We start from the raw sequence: 16166 nt of genomic DNA on the forward strand, positions 1-16166 counted from the left end.
CAGACTACTATGCCCAGCAAAACTGTTGATCACCATAGAAGGACAAAACAAGATATTCCATGACAAATCTAGATTTAACCAATACCTAGTTACAAACCCAGCCCTACACAAAATAATAGAAGAAAATTTTCAACCCAAGGAAGATGGCTACACTGACACAGACAATTGATGATCTCATTAGAGCAAATCCCAAAGAAGAAAAAAAATTCACAAATTAACATCACCAACGATGAAAAATAAATTGACAGGAGATAGCAACCACTGGTCATTAATATCCCTTAATATAAATGGACTCAATTCACCCATAAACAGACACAGGTTAACAGATTGAATAAGAAAACAAAATCCACCCCTCTTCTGCATACAAGAAACACATCTCAACCTCAAAGACAGATATCGTCTCAGAGTAAAAGGTTGGGAAAAAATATACCAATAAAATGGACCTAAGAAACAAGTGGGTGGGGCTGGAGAGATGGCTCAGTGGTTAAGAGCATTGCCTGCTCTTCCAAAGGTCCTGAGTTCAATTCCCAGCAACCACATAATGGCTCACAATCATCTGTAATAAGGGCTGGTGCCCTCTTCTGGCCTACAGGCATACACATAGATAGACCATTGTACACATAATAAATAATAAATAAATATTAAAAAAAGAAACAAGTGGGTGAAGCTATCCTAATATCCAACAAAATAGACTTCAAGCTAAAATCAGTCAAAAGAGACAAAGAAGCACATTCATATTATCACAGGAAAAACCCATCAAGAGGAAATTTCAATACTGAACATCTATGCCCCAAATACAAGGGCACCCTCATATATCAAAGAAACACTTCTAAAGCTTAAATCATATATTAAACCCCACACACTAATAGTGGAAGACTTCAACACTCCCCTCTCACCACTGGACGGGTCAATCAGACAAAAAAAATAAACAGAGAAATAAGAGAACTAATAGATGTTATGACTCAAATGGACTTAACAGACATCTATAGAATATTCCATCCAAACAGAAAAGAATATACCTTCTTCTGAGCACCTCATGGAACCTTCTCAAAAATTGATCACATACTCAGTAATAAACCTCAACAAATAAAAAAAAATTGGAATAACCCAATGTACCTTATCAGATCACCATGTTTTAAAACTAGAAGTCAACAGCAATACCAATTCCAGAAAACCCACAAACACATGGAAATCAAACTATGCTTACCTGAATCCTCAATGGGTCAAAGAAGAAATAAAGGGGGAAATTAAAGACTTCCTAAAATTCAATGAAAATGACCACAGAACATACCCAAATTTATGGGACACAGTGAAAGCAGTGTTAAGAGGCAAGTTCATAGCACTAAACACCTACATAAAGAAGTTGGAAAAAAATCCCACAGTAGAGAGATGGGCACAGATGTGGCACAGTGGTGAGAGTATACTTGACCCGCTGCGGGACCCAGGAAAAGGAGCAGGGGCATTCCCCAACCCCCTTGACTCCCTGGTCAGCCTGTGGGGGCTGCTCCCCTCTACTGGGGCTGCTCCTCCTCTGCTGCGACCTCTCTCTCCCTGACCCATCCCAGCTTGCCCCCAGAGGCTTCCTTCCTTCTCCCTCCCTTTCTTGGGTCGCAGAATCACCCAGTACAGCCTGTTTGGGCGCTGGGTTGGGTGCTCGGGGCAGAGGGCAGCAGCAGTGTCTTTGTTTTGGTGGCTTGCTTGCAGAGTGGTAGGCCTTTTGTTGGCGAGGTTCCTGGTGAACAGGGAACCTGGTCCTGTTCCTGTAGACCCTCCTGAGTAGTGAGAGGAATCTTGGCCCACAGTGGGAGCCAGGAAACGGAGTGAGGGCAGGGAAATCTGATCCTGTTTTTTTTAGAAGACCCACTAGATAGCATCAGTAGGAGGAATGGGCAGGCACCAAGGCAAGAATTGACCCAACAATCTGAAAAACAACATGAAAACACCAGAACCCAATGAACTTACAACAGAAGGACCTGAACATCCAAGCTCAGAAGAAGTGGAAAAAATTGACTTTATGAAAGCAATAGAGTACCTCAAACAACACGTAAAAAAATGCCCTTATAAAAATGGATGAGAAGTATAACCAAAAGTTTGAAGAAATAAGTAAATATGTAAATGATACCCTGGGAAACCAAGAAAAAACGATCAAACAGGTAATGGAAACAGTTCAAGAATTGAAAACTGAAATGGAAGCAAGGAAGAAAACACAAACTGAGGGCCAGTTAGATAAGGAAAATCTAGGTCAACGAGCAGAGACTACAGAAACAAGCATAATTAATAGAATACAAGAGATAGAAGAAAGAATCTCAGATTCTGAGGACACCATAGAGAAAATAAATGCACTGATCAAAGAAAACAGCAAAGCCAACAAATTCTCATCACAAAACATTCAGGAAATATGGAACACAATAAAAAGACCAAACCTAAAAATAATAGGGATAGAAGAAGGAGAAGAGTCACAGCTCAAAGGCCCAGAAAATATTTTTAACAAAATTATGGAAGAAAACTTTCCCAACATAAAGAAAGTTTTTCCTATGAATATTCAAAAAGCATACAGAACACCAAATAGACTGGATCAAAAAAAAATCCCCTCACCATATAATAATCAAAACACAGAATATACAGATTAAAGAAAGAATATTAACAGCTGCAAAGGAAAAAGGCCAAGTAACTTATAAAGGTAAACCGATCAGACTTACACCTGACTTCTCTATGGAAACCATGAAAGCCAGAAGGTCCTGGATAGAGGTACTGCAAAAACTAAGAGACCATGGATGCAAACCCAAACTTCTATACCCAGCCAAGCTAGTATTCACTATCAATGGAGAAAACAAGACATTCCAGGATAAGAACAAATTTAAACAATACGTAGCCACAAATCCAGCGCTACAGAAAGTAATAGAAGGAAAATCGCAACCCAAGGAATCCAACATTGCCAACACTGACTACAATAACTCAGGAATCTAGCGAACCTTCACCAGTACAACTCAAAGAAGGGACACACACAAACTCTACTACCGAAAACAGTAAGAATAACCGGAGTAAACAACCACTGGTCACTAATATCACTTAATATTAATGGTCTCAATTCACCTATAAAAAGGCACAGGCTAAGGGATTGGATACGAAAACAGGATCCAACATTCTGCTGTTTGCAAGAAACACATCTCAACCACAAAGACAGGCATCTACTCAGAGTAAAAGGTTGGGAAAAGGTCTTTCAAGCAAATGGTCCTAACAAAAAAGCAGGTGTGGCCATACTAATTTCCAACAAAACTGACTTCAAACTAAAATCAATCAGAAGAGATCGAGATGGACACTTTATACTCATAACAGGAACAATTCATCAGGATGACATCTCAATCCTGAATATCTATGCCCCTAATATAAAAGCACCCACTTATGTAAAAGAAATATTTCTAAAACTCAAGGCAGACATAAAACCACACACACTAATAGTAGGAGACTTCAACACACCTCTCTCTCCAATGGACAGGTCAATCAGACAGAAACCTAATAGAGAATTAAGAGAATTATTGGAGGTAATGAAGCAAATGGACTTAACAGACATCTACAGAACACTCCACCCAAATAGGAAAGAATATACCTTCTTCTCTGCAGCTCATGGAACCTTCTCAAAAATTGACCATATACTCGGAAACAAAGGAAACCTCCACAGATACAAAAGAATATCAGTGTCCACCTGTGTCTTATCAGATCACCACGGATTAAAGTTAGAAGGCAACAACAATGCTACCCCCAGAAAGCCGACAAACTCATGGAAACTGAACAGTCAACTACTGAACCACACCTGGGTCAAGGAAGAAATTAAGAAGGAAATTAAAGTCTTCCTTGAATTTAATAAAAATAAAGAGACAACATACTCAAACCTATGGGACACGATGAAAGCAGTGCTAAGAGGAAAGTTCATAGCACTAAGTGCCCGCTTAAAGAAAACAGAGAAAGCATACATTGGAGACTTAACAGCACACCTGAAAGCTCTAGAAAAAAAGAAGCAGACGTGCCCAGGAGGAGGAGAAGACTGGAAATAATCAAACTAAGGGCTGAAATCAACAAAATAGAAACAGACAAAACAGTCCGAAGAATCAATGAAACAAAAAGTTGGTTCTTAGAGAAAATCAACAAGATCGACAACCCCTATTCAAACTAATTGGACAACAGAGAGAGAACACGCAAATAAATAAGATCAAAAATAAAAAAGGGGACATTACCACAGACACAGAGGAAATTCAGAGAATCATTAGATCTTACTACAAAAGCCTATGCCACAAAACTGGAAAATGCAAAAGAAATGGACATTTTTTTTTAGATAAGTACCATATACCAAAGCTAAACCAAGACCAGGTGAAAGATCTAAATAGACCTGTTAGTCGCGAAGAACTAGAAACTGTTATCAAAAATCTCCCTTCCAAAAGAAGCCCAGGACCAGATGGTTTCAATGCAGAATTCTACCAGAACTTCCAAGAAGAGCTAATACCTGTACTCCTTAATGTATTTCACAATATAGAAACAGAAGAGTCATTGCCAAACTCCTTTTTTGAAGCTACAGTTACCCTGGTACCAAAACCACACAAAGACCCAACCAAGAAAGAGAATTACAGGCCTATCTTACTCATGAATATCGACGCAAAAATTCTCAATAAAATACTGGCAAACCGAATCCAAGAACACATTAAAAAATTATCCATTATGATCAAGTAGGCTTCATCCCAGAGATGCAGGACTGGTTCAACACACACAAATCTATCAATGTAATCCACCATATAAATAAACTGAAAGAAAAAAACGATATGATCATTTCATTAGATGCTGAAAAAGCATTCGACAAAATTCAACACCCCTTTATGATAAAGGTCTTGAAGAGATTAGGGATACAAGGGTCATACCTAAATATAATAAAAGCTATTTACAGCAAGCTGACAGCCAACATTAAATTAAATGGAGAAAAACTCAAAGCCATCCCACTAAAATCAGGAACAAGACAAGGATGTCCACTCTCTCCATACCTCTTCAATATAGTGCTTGAAGTTCTAGCAATAGCAATAAGACAACATAAGGGGATCAAGGGGATTCGTATTGGAAAGGAAGAAGTTAAGCTTTCGTTATTTGCAGATGACATGATAGTATACATAAGCGACCCCAAAAATTCTACCAAAGAACTCCTACAGCTGATAAACACCTTTAGTAGCGTGGCTGGATACAAGATCAACTCCAAAAAATCAGTTGCCTTCCTATACACTAAGGATAAGGAAACAGAGAGGGAAATCACAGAAGCATCACCTTTCACGATAGCCACAAAGAGCATAAAATATCTTGGGGTAACCCTGACCAAGGAAGTGAAAGATCTATTTGACAAGAACTTCAAGTCTTTGAAGAAAGAAATAGAGGAGGACACCAGAAAATGGAAGGACCTCCCTTGCTCTTGGATTGGGAGGATCAACATAGTAAAAATGGCAATTCTACCAAAAGCAATCTATAGATTCAATGCAATCCCCATCAAAATCCCATCAAAATTCTTCACAGATCTGGAGAAGACAATAATCAACTTTATATGGAAAAACAAAAAACCCAGGATAGCCAAAACAATCTTATACAATAAAGGAACGTCTGGAGGCATTACCATCCCTGACTTCAAACTCTATTACAGAGCTACAGTATTGAAAACAGCTTGGTATTGGCATAAAAACAGAGAAGTCGACCAATGGAATCGAATAGAAGACCCTGACTTTAACCCACAAACATATGAACACCTGATTTTCGATAAAGGAGCTAAAAGTATACAATGGAAAAAAGAGAGCATCTTCAACAAATTGTGCTGGCAAAACTGGATGTCAATCTGTAGAAGAATGAAAATAGACCCATATCTATCACCATGCACAAAACTCAAGTCCAAGTGGGTGAAAGACCTCAATATCAGTCCAAACACACTGAACCTGATTGAAGAGAAAGTGGGAAGTACTCTAGAACACGTGGGCACAGGAGACCACTTCCTACGTATAACCCCAGCAGCACAGACAGTAAGGGCCTCATCGAATAAATGGGACCTCCTGAGACTGAGAAGCTTCTGTAAAGCAAAGGACACTGTCGCTAAGACAGAAAGGCAACCCACTGACTGGGAGAAGATCTTCACCAACCCCTCAACTGACAAAGGTCTGATCTCCAAAATATATAAAGAACTCAAGAAACTAGACCGTAAAAGGCTAATCAACCCAATTATAAAATGGGGCACTGAGTTGAACAGAGATCTCTCAACAGAAGAAGTTCAAATGGCCAAAAGACACCTAAGGTCATGCTCAACTTCCTTAGCGATCAGGGAAATGCAAATCAAGACAACTTTAAGATACCATCTTACACCTGTCAGAATGGCAAAAATCAAAAACACCAATGATAGCCTTTGCTGGAGAGGTTGTGGAGAAAGGGGTACACTCATCCATTGCTGGTGGGAATGCAAACTTGTGCAACCACTCTGGAAAGCAGTGTGGAGGTTTCTCAGGAAATTTGGGATCAACCTACCCATGGACCCAGCAATACCACTCTTGGGAATATACCCAAGAGAGGCCTTATCACACAACAAAAGTATATGCTCTACTATGTTTATAGCAGCATTGTTTGTAATAGCCAGAACCTGGAAACAACCTAGATGCCCTTCAATTGAAGAATGGATGAAGAAAGTATGGAATATATACATATTAGAGTACTACTCAGCAGTAAAAAACAAGGACTTCTTGAAGTTTGCAGGCAAATGGATGGAAATAGAAAACACCATCCTGAGTGAGGTAAGCCAGACCCAAAAAGAGGAACATGGGATGTTCTCACTCATATTTGGTTTCTAGCCATAAATAAAGGACATTGAACCTATAATTCGGGTTCTTAGAGAAGCTAAATAAGAAGGAGAACCCAAAGAAAATCATATAGGCATCCTCCTGAATATTAAACTTCATCAGGCGATGAAAGGAGACAGAGACAGAGACCCACATTGGAGCACCGGACTGAAATCTCAAGGTCCAAATCAGGAGCAGAAGGAGAGAGAGCACAAGCAAGGAACTCAGGACCGCGAGGGGTGCACCCACACACTGAGACAAGGGGGATGTTCTATCGGGAACTCACCAAGGCCAGCTGGACTGGGTCTGAAAAAGCCTGGGATAAAACCGGACTTGCTGAACATAGTGGACAATGAGGACTACTGAGAACTCAAGAACAATGGCAATGGGTTTTTGATCCTACTGCACATACTGGCTTTGGTGAAGCCTAGGCAGTTTGGATGCTCACCTTACTAGACCTGGAAGGAGGTGGGAGGACCTTGGACTTCCCACAGGGCCGGGAACCCTGATTGCTCTTTGAGCTGACGAGGGAGGGGGACTTGATTGGGGGAGGGAAATGCGAGGCAGTGGCGGGGAAGAGACAGAAATCTTTAATAAATAAATAAAAATATTCATCAGAAGTAAAAAAAATAAACTGAAAAAAAAAACCATATGATCATTTCATTAGATGCGGAAAAAGCATGTCATTATTCTGGATGGGAGCTACGTGTCCCATGGGACTAGGCTTCCTGGAGGTCAATGGCAGACAGCCCCTTATTGGCTGCCCTTGGGCGATAGACAGGTTTTTGTGATTAGCTGGCTCTGTGTCATATGAGCTTTGCACAATCTCTTTCATAATAATGATAGTATTTATATATACAAGACAAGGATCATTCTCTTCAGGAACAGCTCTAGATAGGGAAGCACAGTATGGGAATGTGTAAGACTACAGCAGAACCATTGTTATACACAGGGTGTATGATGAGCAAGGGAATAGATGGGTTAATGTTGATGGACAAAGACTGTTACATTATACTTTGAACTTTATAGATAGGCTTGCTAGATCCCAATCCCCAAAATGTCTGCTGCATAAGAAGGTACTAAAAAGTATATTTCAATAGGTGCAGAGAACTGATTAGGTATATTTGGTCACTAAATGAGATAAAGAAAGGGTTAGGAAGAGGAAAGGCCATGATAGTGATAATGAGACAGAAACTTTTTATTCTTAAGATTAAACCATTTGTCTGAGGTTTACATTCTCAAGGACAAGATTTCCTCTTCTAAGGATGCTTTATGTCTAACACCTGTCCCTGATAATGTACTTTTCTTAAATATTGCAGATGTGACTAAAAGAAGCTTTCATACTGTGCCAACCAATGATACATGACCTTCTGATTTGTTCTTTGTTTGAATACTATATAATGAAAACATGAATTCAGTGAAACCCAGCAAATTCCAACCACTCTCTTGTGTGTTGTATCTGTCTGTCATTCGCTGAACTTGTGTCTTCCTGTTACCAAGACCCTGCTTCTCCCACAGTCTGAGTTGCTCCCCTGAGCAGGTCCATGGCAATACCTAAACATAATTAAGGCAATATACAGCAAGTTAGCAACCAACATCAAACTAAATGGAAAGTCCCAGCAATTTCTCTGAAATCAGGAACAAGAAAGTTGTCCACTATCTCCATACCTATTCAATATAGTTCTTGAGTTCCTAGCTAGAGCAATAAGACACCAAAGGGAGATCAAGGGGAAACAAATTGAAAAAGAAGAAGTCAAATTCTGTTTGCTGATGATATGATAGTTTGCATAAGTGATCCCAAAAACTCTACCAAGGAACTTCTACAACTCATAAACACTTTCAGCAAGATTTCAGGATACAAGGTTAACTCAAAAAATCTGTAGCCCTCCTGTACACAGATGATAAAAGGGCCGGGAAAGAAATCAGAGAATCAACACCCTACACAATAGCCACAAATAGCATAGAATATCTTAGAGTAACTCTAAGCAAACAAGTGGAAGAATTGTATGACAAGAACTTTAAATCTTTGAAGAAAGAAATTGAAGAAGACACCAGAAAGTGGAAAGACCTTCCATGCTCTTGGGTAGGAAGAATTAATATAGTAAAAATGGCAATCTTACTGAAAGCAATCTACATATTCAATGCAATGCCCAGCAAAATTCTCCAAAGACGTTGAAAGAATGATACTCAACTTCATTTGGAAAATCAAAAAACCCAGAGTAGCCAAAACAATCCTGGGCAATAAAAGAACTTCTGGAGGCATCACAATCCCTGACTTCAAACTCTACTACAGAGCTACAATACTGAAAACAGCCTGGTATTGGCATAAGAACAGACAGGAGGACCAATTGAACCGAATAGAAGACCCGGATATCAATCCACACATCTTCAAACACCCGATCTTTGATAAAGAAGCAAAAAATATCAAGTGAAAAAAAGAAAGCATATTTAACAAGTGGTGCTGGCATAACTGGATATCAACATATAGAAAAATGAAAATAGACCCATATCTATCACCATGCACAAAACTCAAGTNAACTGGATATCAACATATAGAAAAATGAAAATAGACCCATATCTATCACCATGCACAAAACTCAAGTCCAAATGGATCAAAGACCTCAACATAAAGCCAGCCACACTGAACCTTATAGAAGAGAAAGTGGGAAGTACACTTGAACGCATTGGCACAAGACACTACTTCCTAAATATAACCCCAGCAGCACAGACACTGAGAGAAACAATCAATAAATGGAACCTCCTGAAACTGTAAAGATTCTGTAAAACAAAAGACATTGTCAACAATACAAAACGACAGCCTACAGAATGGGAAAAGATCTTCACATCAGACAGAGGTCTGATCTCCAAAATATACAAAGAACTCAAGAAATTGGACACCAAAAAAATCACACAATCCAATAAAAAATGGAGTACAGAACTAAGCAGAGAACTCTCAACAGAGGAATCTAAAATGGGTGAAACACACTTAAGGAAATGTTCAACATCTTTAGTCATCAGAGAAATGCAAATCAAGACAACTCTAAGATTCCATCTTACACCTGTAAGAATAGCCAAGATCCAAAACTCTGATGACAACTTATGCTGGAGAGGTTGCGGGGAAAAGGGAACACTCCTGTATTGTTGGGAATGCAAGCTGGTACAACCTCTTTGGATGTCTGTGTGGCAATTTCTCAGAAAATTAGGAAACAACCTTTCTCAAGAGCCAGTAATACCACTTTTGGGTATATATCCAAAGGATGCTCAATTGTGCCACAAGGACATGTGCCCAACTCTGTTCATAGTAGCTTTGTTTGTCATAGCCAGAACCTGGAAACAACCTAAATGCCCCTTGATTGATGAATGGATAAGAAAAATGTGGTACATTTACAGAATTTACACAGCAAAAAAATAATAACAGCTTGAATTTTGCAGAAAAATGAATGGAGCTAGAAAACATTATTTTGAGTGAGGTAACCCAGACCCAGAAAAACAATTATCACATGTACTCACTCATAGGTGGTTTTTAAACATAAAGCAAAGAAAGTCAGCCTACAAATCACAATCCCAGGGAACTTAGACAACAATGAGGACACTAAGAGAGACTTACATAGATATAATCTACACAGGAAGTAGAAAGTATAAAAAGACAAGATCTCCTGAGTAAATTGGGAGCATGAAGAGCTTGGGGGAGGGCTGAAAGGGGAGGGGAGAGACAGGGAGGGGAGCAGAGAAAAATGTAGAGCTCAATAAATATCAATTTTAAAAAAAGGCTTACTTGAGAGGACACTGCCCAGTTCTTCTCTCTCTATTGAAATGACAACTGACTACCTTCACAGGAGTTCCTCAGTCTGTTTTCACTGCTTGTTTTAAGCATATGACTAGTGTTTTGATCCCTCCCTCTTGCTCTTTATTTTTTTAATTTTGGTTTGCTATACACATCATAAACTCGTCCATTTAACATCCAAAGTATGGCTATCTTAGCACAATCTCCAGTGTGGGCATTCCAATATCTAACCTGAGATTTCAGGAGATCTTATGCCAAGCCACAGCAAAGGTAGTTTAGTGTGGGAAAACTATAATCAAGAAGCAATTACAATTATGAAGGGATTAAAAATGCAATGTACATTGTGTCCATGCAGAAAATCAAAGTCTGTAAGTGAAATGCTCTGCTGCTTTCCCTTCTTTTCCAGGAGCTGAAATATTTGCAACCTGGTTTGTATGAATTAGCCTTGTTAATTTTGGTAGTTGCTCAATCAATACACCCTCTTTCACCTCTCTTTCTCAACTTAGTAAGATACTATTGACATTTATAACAATCAAAGCAGTTTCTGTGGCAGTTGACCTGGATAGCACAAACAAGCACCTTATTCATAAATCTGGGAGCTAGTCCTAAAAAAGTCCCTAGCTTTGTCTTGCCAACCTTTTTTTTTTTTAATAAATGCATGGCATTCCTAGTACAATTTCTCTTTTCTTGAGTGAAATCTGACAAAGTTGGACAAATCACAGTAAGATGCTCTAAGGTAAGCAGCTGGGTGTACAGAGACGAAAGAACATGTGCTTTATATACATACACAAGGTCCTGGGGTCAGTACCATGAATAAAAACAAAAGATTGTAAGAACTAATGGCAATCTATGCCGTAGTTATTTAGCTGAGCTTTACAGACAACAGCCTAATCCCAGCACTCAGGAATTTGATGCAGGAGGAGCTTAGGTTCAAGTCCAGTCTGTGTTACACAGAAAGAATCTGGTCAAAAAAGAAAGAAAGAAAGAAAGAAAGAAAGAAAGAAAGAAAGAAAGAAAGAAAGAAAGAAAGAAAGAAAGAAAGAAAGAAAGGAAGGAAAGAAAGAAAGAAAGAAAGAAAGAAAGAAAGAAAGAAAGAAAGAAAGAAAGAAAGAAAGAAGAAAGATGAAAAAGACAAGAAAAGAAAAAAAAGAAAGAGAAAAATGAAATGTCAAAATCCCACAATAATAATGATAATAATTAAAAATAATAATGGTAAAATAAGAATAAGAGTAGAAAGTGAAGAAAAACAGGGTTTTGCTGGGACTATTGTTTCACATACAAACACAAAAGAAAGTTCTAGAACAAATCATTTTGAAGCACAGAACTTGGGTAATATTCATAATTAATGTTATATTAGGACTCCAAGGGTCCATAGTCTTTACATTAATCAATGAAATTCTGATAAGCTATTAATCTAGCTCTGGACGTGCACTACCATGATCATAACTGCAAGATCAAGGTTTTAAATTCCCTTTGGTGGCTTCCTAACTACAGACCTCCAAGATACTTTTCATTGTGCAAAAAAAAAAAAATGTCATGGTCATTTATGGCATAAATATACTGCCGTTTATACAATGAAAATTTCAGTACAGATTATAAACAATGGAAATGCTGATGTGTCTAAAACTTACGTTTTCACAAACTCAAAAACTTCTTTCAAGTTCCAAGGAGCTGACTTGGAGGATTCACCTCCAACCGGCCAAATGCACCCCTCCTTCAATTACTAGGCCCTAGTAATTGAAGATTAAGCCTCCCCATCTTCTCCTGGTCCTGACACCCTCCCCCTCAATCACATGAACCTAAAGAATTTTTTCCCCTAAACTTAACCTTGTCCTCTGATCTGACAGCACCTCTCCAGGTGCAAGAGATACGGGACAGTCCCAGAGAGCTGGACAGCCATGAAACAACCAGCTACCGCAGGATGTAGCCAGCATCCGAATTTTCTTAGGTCCCCCAAGATTTCAACTCCCACAAATCAGCAGGAAGGAGTCCCAAGAACTCAATGCCCTCATTTCCTTAACCAGCCACACCTAACTCATCACCTTTTTAATAATAAAAATGTGGGGGATGTTAGTATTCAGGCAGGTCTTGGCCTTGCCCCTTGGGAACCTGGTACAGTGTATCACACCACAAATCACATCTGTGGATGGCAAGCAGTTCCCTGATTGTATGTAGATGCAAAATTCCCTTCAAGAGACAAACTCTGCCCACTCCCTGATGGGGAAACTTAGCCAATCACATTTGGCTAGGGTGTGGCCACCTGGGACCAGGGAAGAAAAACCTGGGAATCCGGGTGAACTTGTTCTCTTCACACAGTGTTTTGCACATTGTAACTTTTACCCCAGTTGTGTGAGTTTTCCCTGTTTCCAATTATTAAATTATATTTGGTGTTTTTTGATGGAGGAAGGTCATTGGTTAAATAAACTGCCTAGGCCCATTGATAGGCCAACCCTTAGGTAGGCGGAGTAAACAGAACAGAATGCTGGGAGAAAGAAGCTGAGTAAGGAGTCACCATGGTTCTCCCACTCCAGACAGACGCAGGTTAAGATCCTCCCTGGTAAGCCACCTCGTGGGCTACACAGAATATTAGAAATGGATTAGAACAATATGTAAGAGCTAGCCAATAAGAGGATGGAACGAATGGGTCAGACAGTGTTTAAAAGAATACAGTTTCTGTGTAATTATCTTGGGGCATAAGCTAGCCATGTGAGCGGCAGGGCTGTGGGCGGCCGGGTGCCGTGGACGCAGCCCTGCCGCTCTTATCACTACAGTTTTTGAGCTAGTCTGGTTAATTCTAGCGCAACAGTCAAATACACCTTCACTTGGCACCCAACGTGGGGCTCGTAGAGCCCTTTTATGGCTCTGGTCAGTTGGAGCCATACCCGCATTCATTTGTGTTGCAGGAGGTCCTTCTGCTCCTCCAACCAATAGCTGCTGAGATACCAGCCCATTGGGGCGTGGTCTCTCTTCCTTTAAAAAGCACCTACTTCCCTCTGCTCTCTCTCTTCACTTCCTACTCTGCCGGCAACTAGACTCCCTTCCTGGTTGCGCAGAGGGCTGTTGTCTGGGACGATGATCTGCAAGTTTTTTCCTCTTTAAATAAATACCACCCTATTAATCATAATTCCAAACTGGTGTGGCATTGTTTGTGACTTACGCCTTCACATTTGGGCCTAGATACCTACATTTTTGCACGCACCTGCACTGCGCTCTGCCTGTGGAACCCGTCCCCCGCCTGCCCATTTCCGTGTCTCTCCAGATTCTTTCCGGGTATTCAAGATGTTGAAGCAAGGATGTGGTGGGTCCTCAAGAGCAAAATTCCGAATATCCCTGGGTCATCTGGTAGGAGCTGTGATCAACTGTGCTGACAAGGGAATCAAGGGACGACTGAACAGACTTCCTGCTGCTGGTGTGGGTGACATGGTGATGGCTCTGTTAAGAAAAACAAACCAAAGCTAAGAAAAAAGGTTCATCCAACTGTTGTAATTCAACAATGAAAGTCATATTGAAGAAAAGATGGGGTGTTTCTCTATTTTAAAGACAACGCAGGGGTCATAGTAAACAATAAAGGCAAGATGAAAGGTTCTCCTATCATGGGTCCAGTTGCAAAGGAGTGTGTGGGCTTGTGGCCCAGAATTGCATTGAATGCAGGCAGCATTGTGTGACTCTCTGGTGCATTTGTAAGATAGATTCATTAAAAGGCTTTCTTGACACCTTCAAAAAAAAAAAAGAGGGATAATTGGTAATGGGATAATAGATTGGTATTTTTGAGTTATTGTTTTTAGAAAATTATATTGGTATCAATTCTTGTTTATTGATACAAAGTTAAATTATATTGAATACTGTATGTGAGTATGCTTCTACCTCTGTTTAAAACATTTTTTATGTATTGATATATATTGAATCGATATATATTTACCATATTGCTGTGTACATTTCTACCTCTGATTAAGATACGTATATATATTGTTTATGTAATGATATACATTGTTTACATTTGGAGGCCATTGTCCTCATTTATTGCACAGTTTTTATTCTCTTAGTCTTCAAGTTAGATAGGTATCGAGAATTATAGATCAATAGTTATCTGTTTGTCATATTTATATTTAGGCTAATCAGGTTCTTTAGATACATAGAGATTATATTTAGTATAGATAGTATGATCTTCAACCTCTTCAAAGAGTTGTAGAAAATGGCCTTTAATCTAATCTAGAGTTCCATGGTAGTGAGACACAATCATTCCTGGCAACACCGCTCTACTCCCTAGAGAATGTTGAGCACCAAAGACACTCCACTTGAAGCTTGTCTCCTTCTTGGCAGAACCGGCCTTTGGGCAAAGAAAAGCCCATACCTCAACCACTGACAGAGATAGAGAGTATCCGTAAATAGATGAAAACAAGATTGTCATATCCTGCCAAAACAGGGTAAGATAGTTCTGAAAAGTTTCTTGTCTTTGAAAATGGTATGTCAGTTACGTTAGGATTTAGCCAAAGTTGGTTGCCTCAACATTACAAATGAGACTTTGGGTGATTGCCCAGGTAGTCAGTTGTCTCTGTCATTTGTTACACATTTTGGAAGTTTCTCATTTGTACTTCCTGGTTGCTCAAGTAATATTACTTCCCTTCTCAGATCTTTGATGGAGTTGAAGATTAGATCATTGTAGTTACCCTCCTATGATTTAGCTAAACTTAATTTCAATACATTATTTAGATTCCTTAAAATAGAATGCTTAGTAAAACTTTTGTTATTTGTTTCTTGCTTTATATTGCTTGTTGCTTGTAATTTTATATTTGGTATCTGTTCCTATTGTATATAGTTGTATTGGGTTTGGTTTGATCTTGTTTAGACAAAAGGGGGAGATGATGGGGAAGCTCAGCCAATCACATTTGGCTAGGGTGTGGCCACCTGGGGCCAGGGAAGAAAAACCTGGGAATCCAGGTGCACTTGCTCTCTTCACACGGTATTTTGGAAATCGGAACTTATACCCTGGTTGTGTGAGTTTTCCCCGTTTCCAATTATTAAATTATATTTGGTGTTTTTGAGTTGGTCTGGTTAATTCTAGCGCACCAGTCAAATACTCCTTCAACTCCTGATCTCTCTTTCCTGCTGCTCTTCTGAAGAGGTGGCAGACCTTTTCCCCCTCCTTCCTTTCCTTCTACCTTTCTCTCAATACACTCAAACTCTGTCTGTATGGCATATTTGTCACCCGCACCTGTCACAAAGGAGTCTCTCGCATAGTCCTCACCTGCCATGGGACTCACTAGGGTCCCACTCATGCCGTAAATCATAACAAATGTCCTTTTTTAAGATTTATTTATTTATTTCTTATGTATACAACATTCTGCCTCCATGTATGCCCGCATGCCAGAAGAGGGCACCAGATCTCATCACAGATGGTGGTGAGCCACCATGTGGTTGCTGGGAATTGAACTCAGGACCTCTGGAACAGCAGCCAGTGCTTTTAACCACTGAGCCATCTCTCCAGCCCCAAATGTCTTTTTTTAAAATAAAAAAAATAATCAAATATGTGCCTAAAAATT

The 16166-nt window shown here is 39.5% G+C and overlaps 1 protein-coding gene and 1 pseudogene across 8 annotated transcripts in view; one reads left to right on the top strand and one right to left on the bottom strand.

The window, feature by feature from the left end:
- The first annotated feature begins 13905 nt into the window (after window positions 1-13905).
- On the top strand, window positions 13906-14501 carry LOC126507820 (60S ribosomal protein L23-like; annotated as a pseudogene).
- The window catches only part of LOC126507818 (E3 ubiquitin-protein ligase RNF6-like), a 35477-nt gene continuing 33235 nt past the window's right edge, over window positions 13925-16166 (bottom strand). For 7 of the 8 annotated variants that reach the window (XM_050152595.1, XM_050152593.1, XM_050152592.1 and 4 more), the window contains one exon: window positions 13925-14058. The gene's annotated coding sequence lies outside the window, so the exon portion shown is untranslated. The remainder of the gene's footprint in view (window positions 14059-16166) is intronic. The other variant, XM_050152588.1, reaches the window with a different exon arrangement.

The sequence above is a fragment of the Alexandromys fortis genome, unplaced genomic scaffold (assembly GCF_014885135.2).
Source record: "Alexandromys fortis isolate MF-2015 unplaced genomic scaffold, M_Fortis_MF-2015_v1.1 scaffold_54, whole genome shotgun sequence".
In the NCBI taxonomy this organism is placed as follows: Eukaryota; Metazoa; Chordata; class Mammalia; order Rodentia; family Cricetidae; genus Alexandromys; species Alexandromys fortis.